Here is a 5,394-nt window from a genome sequence, read left to right on the forward strand (position 1 = left end):
ATGCGCTATGAAAAAAAATAGAATCTGTGGGCACTAAATGCATTATTCTCTCAAGTCTGAACTGGCAGTGATTTGCGCAGCGTAACAGGACGGTCAGGGAACCATTGACCCCTTCACTTTCCCGGCCTTCCCATTTTTATTTGTTATTTGGGGCAAAGTGTCAATGGAACCGCTGCATGACCTGGTTGTTTTCTATGTTAAAAATTTTACATATAAAAGCTGTTAAATTACAGGAAAAAATCTGTTAAATTATGGAAAAAATTCTGCTGGAAATACCGTAAAAAAACAGAAAATGTACTGGCAGAAAATTACCAGTACATTTTTCTGTATTTTTACGGAATTTTTTTTACTGTGTAGCTTTTTAAAAATTCTTACTTCATTGAATGAGCAAAGATGTTTAGACAATAGTCAGAAATTTGTATTTAAGGTTTTTATATGTTATTTCCATTGTTAAGTTGATTGATGAGTCACTTTTTATGCTTTTAGGTCCTGCTTAACCTTGTAATAACTTAAAACTAAAGCCTGTAAACTTAAGCTAATGCTCCTAACTCCATTGTCTTGAGCAAGTAGAGATAAAGGATGGATGTAAACTTTTTGGGCAAGTTTATTTAAAAATAAATATGAGCAGATTTCATTATGTTTTGATAATATTTCAACAAAACTGCGATGTTGTCTGTGCTCAAATCAACTGTTCTTTATATGCTTTCATTCATGACATCTAAAGAAATGTCATCTCATCCTATTTGATTGTTTTTTGTTACAGTACAGATTTATTGACGTAAAACACCCACAAAAGGCTCTGATTTGTGGACAAACACAGTTTTCACTTCTGGCCTCAGACTGAACCCAGGCGAAGCGCACAATAACTCTGAAAGTATTGGAAATATAGGCCAACAGATTAGAGGGGAGGGAAAATGAGATTGTGGTGAAAAGTGTGATGTTTCTTTGCAGCATCTGCTCCGCAATAACTAAACGGGGTTTGAAGAAGCATGTCTTCGGTCTTCTGAAGCTGGACAAAAACGTGTTAGCGATGATGGCGCACCTAGACTCAGGGTTTTATTGCGTTAAAGTCCATATTGTTGCAAAAAAGATTCAATAAAATCAGACTGTTTCCAATTAGGCAACTTGCAGATTCTAGAAAAAGTTGACGTACTTATTTTTGTGTGTTTATTTTTAAAATGAAAAGTACTTAACCTTGCTCTAATTCAGCTTTATATAAATGTCATGTGGGATTAACTGAGTTAATCATCAGTGGTTTAGTTCTGCCCTCTGGTTTGGCCTTTTCAAAACCATAATTTTCCTCAAATAAAGTCATTTTAATATGGATTTGGATAAATGCTTGGACTCACCCTGATCTGAAAACAAATCCATCTTCAGCTTTCGAGCAGACACCTAAAGTTTTTGGGTCAAAACTGACCAGCATTTGCAACAATAAACTTTAAGTTTACTTTTATCAGTCCACTTGGTTCCCAAAACCGTTTTTCCTTTTTTGGAAGGAAAATCAGTCATCAGAGGTAACATCTGATGACTAAGAATATTATTGAAAGGTTAGTTCATTTCAGTAGCGCCATTCACAAAGTGAAACCCAAACTACTACGTAATAACTTCATACAGAATCTTCTAGTAGTCATCTAATAGAAAGAAAGGCATTCTGGGAATCTGGGATAGTTGTTTTTATCCTTAACAGAAAGACACAGAAGTCTGGTTTCTGGAAAAAGTACAAAAGCAGCTCTTGTGTGTTTTTCTCACTTGTAACATATTGGAGAGTCTAAGCCTTAGAGTAGCCTTTTGTAATGAAAAATGCCAATCACACTAATAAGCTCGATTGGATGAATGCCCAGCCAGTGCATGTAAAGTCTCTGGAGACGAATAAGTGGGTGTCATCTGCCAGGCCTTTCAGAATTAGAGGGATAACCAAAGCATGCTCTGGTTAAATTTGACAAGAGTTAACTAAATCAAACAAGATCAAATTTAGATACCGATCTAAAACTCCTGGACACCAGTTTCTTGTTTCGGGAGGGAAAAACTGTAATTCACTCAGGGGGGTTTTTAATGTGGTAAAACATCTACAAATGTTAACTAGTGGACAATGTTACAAGGAGTTACTGAATAAATTAAAAGATTCAACTAGTTATTTTTTTAAACGTTGGAAGTGCTTTCTTGTGTAGGTAAATGTATTAACTTTTAGCCTTGAAATTTGTTTGTTGTGGGTGTTTTATATTGTTCCTAACTTAGTTGCTTGCAAATATTTGTGAATGAATTCACCACTTTTTACCTGATGCATCTGTTTGCATTTAAGACTGCTGAGGTTCAGTGGCGTTAGTCTTTTAAATAAATCCTATCTGCCTAATATCTGCCTATTGGTGCTTGGAACCACTGCGCTATAATCGGCTTTTCTACTCAATTTGTATCCGGTCCAATTATTTAGTTTTCAAAGTTTATATATATATATATATATATATATATATATATATATATATATATATATTAATATTGAAAATGTAAACACGCAGCAGAGGTTTGGCAGCAGCTCTGCCTAAAATTCAGAAATCAGCCAAGCTGCAGCCCCCCACACAAATGAGATACATGCTGACAAACAACATAAAAGCTGGAATCTAATTCACTGATGATGGATGGCAGATCTGTATTGGTACAGTTATCGTGTAGGTGTGGGTGGGAGGGGGGGACGCTTAATTCCTCTCCGTAATGAAATCCATCTGCATCTTCAGTTTGTCACAACATCCCACTCCTGTCAGCGTGTCTGTGAAACTCAAATCCACATTTCCACATTGCAATCTCCAACCCTCGAACTGAGGCGACGTCCGTCGCCTCAGTTCGAGGGATGGAGATGATTTCAGCTAACCTGAAATCATCTCTAAACAATTAGCAGGTTGACCTGCTGCTTTTAAACTCAGAGGGACTACCTTCTGTGACCAACAGCTGATTGGGGGAAAAAAATAAAATAAATAAGGAATGACAGAAGAAGGAAAATACTTGTGGGCCGCACAGTGGTGCAGTTGGTAGAGCTGTTGCCTTGCAGCAAGAAGGTTCTGGGTTCGATTCCCGGCCCGGGTCTTTCTGCATGGAGTTTGTATGTTCTCCCTGTGCATGCGTGGGTTTTCTCCGGGTACTCCGGTTTCCTCCCACAGTCCAAAAACATGACTGTCAGGTTAATTGGTCTTTCCAAATTGTCCCTAGGTGTGAGTGTGTGTGTGCATGGTTGTGTGTCCTGTGTTGCCCTGTGACAGACTGGCGACCTGTCCAGGTTGTATCCCGCCTCTCGCCCGGAATGTTAGCTGGAGATAGGCACCAGCAACCCTCCCGACCCCACTGAGGGACAAGGGTGTCAAGAAAATGGATGGATGGAAAATACTTGTGTTATTACTGAATTGTTACGGTTTCCCAGGTTGCTTTAGCTGCAGCCTCAGTGAATCAACAACAGTTTACATAGGTTTTTGCTTTGCATTGTTTTTCACGGTTGCTGCTAGGATTACTACTTGTCCACATTTTTTTCAACCGCACCTTTTTCTTCCACCAAAGTTTTTCATTACGTCTTTTATGGATAACCCCCCTGTCACATAAAATGTGAGTGACAGAAACCTGGAAAGCTGCAAGGTCACCGATTTACTGCTCACTTCTGTTTACCATATCGAAAGTCGTCGGCCTTCTGTAATATTGCGATTTTTCTAGTAACTGTAATTTGTTTTTATAAGCTGTAAGCCAAGATCATCAAAATGAAATAAACATTTTAATTGTGACAAATGAATCCAGAAAACGCAATCTATGGAGATGAACATCTGTTCACATATAAAACTATTATTGTATTTACAACAGAAAACAGAACCCAGACAGAATAGACCAACTAAACAGAAAAAAAGACAGTAACAAACATAAATCGTTACTGTTGTAGCTACTCACCTGTTTTATGTATTGATTGGTGGCAAATGCATTGTGTCCCGAGTGCAAGGCGACAGAAATGGCTCGTACTATCTCTGCTCTTATTTCTCACCCCCAAAATCTGCACGGATGAGTGGAAAGTGGAAAGTGATGATGGAGAAGGAGACTCAGTGAGTGAGTGCGCTGTGAGCTGCTGTGAAATGTGGCAACCTTGTGCCAGTTAACTTGACTGAAGCAGACACGGATTTCCATTAAAGCAGATTGAAATCTCCACTGGGCCGTGTAAAGGCTGGTTATACGGCCTCATCCGTGATGGATGCATGCACATGCAAAACTACGTCAATAAAGTCACCCAAGTAAATCATCTGTTTCCTGATCTGAAGGTGCGAATCCCGTGTTTCCATTAGAATTAGAAAAAGAAGGAAAATTTGAGAAAATCAGCATGAAAACAGACCTCGTCATCAAGACAAGCCTGTACCTTTGAATCCGAGGTGTTTTATCCAGGAGTCGCATTTGCAGAAAAGGTCTGAAGAAGGTGCAGAAAGTTCTGGTCTGTCCAGCTTTGTGCCTCTGAGCGTGCTCAAAGGGTGAACGCTATCACGAATCTCCTCAAAGGCTCCAACAAAGAGTTTAACGTATGAGGAACTGGCCCAGACGTAACCCTGCCTACTGGCTCAAAAATGAGGCAACTTCTGAGGAAAGAATGGGACTCACCTTTAATGACTGAGTTCTGAACAGTCCTGATAATGAACCTCCCCCCAAAAGGGAACCAACCCTTCCAACTATTGGCAAATGAATCCAAATGTCTGTCAAGCTCCTATCAGTGAGTGACATAAGCCGGCACATAGATCAGTTAGTCCCACATGCTGTTTTCACACCAGGACTTCAGAACTTGGACTGCATGGTGGTTCTAATTGGTAGCACTGTTGCCTTGTAGCAAAACGGTCCTGGGTTCAAATTCCAACCCGGGGTTTTTCTGCATGGAGTTTGTTTGCGTGTGTTTTTCTTGTGTGAGTTTTTCTGGATACTCTGTGAATACACATGACTGATAGGTTATTTAGTCTGTGTAATTTGTCCCTAGGTGTGTGTGTGTGAATTGGTTGTCTCTTCTGTATGTCCCCTTGGTCGACTGGCCACCTGTTCAGAGTGTACTCTGTCTGGACAAAGGCACCTATCCCTATTCATTGATGCATGAATGAATGGATTAATGGAGAGAGGGAAACTAATTGCTCCAGAAACAACTTGTTGAGCTAAACATACTCTGAACTGCATTGTTGAACCTTTATCAAACAGAAAAGAGACTGATGTGAGAGAATATCAACCCATGTTGATTATTTGACTGGTTCTTTTTTTTAGATTTGATGTTAATAAATCTAAAAAAAAATTACATAAAAACTCTGTAGAAGTTAATCTAATTTGCTAGATTCCTTGCAAATGTCAAAGTTGTAAATACACACACACACACACACACGCACGCACACACACACACACACACAC

This window comes from Poecilia reticulata, linkage group LG1 (genome assembly GCF_000633615.1).
Source record: "Poecilia reticulata strain Guanapo linkage group LG1, Guppy_female_1.0+MT, whole genome shotgun sequence".
Taxonomy (NCBI): domain Eukaryota; kingdom Metazoa; phylum Chordata; class Actinopteri; order Cyprinodontiformes; family Poeciliidae; genus Poecilia; species Poecilia reticulata.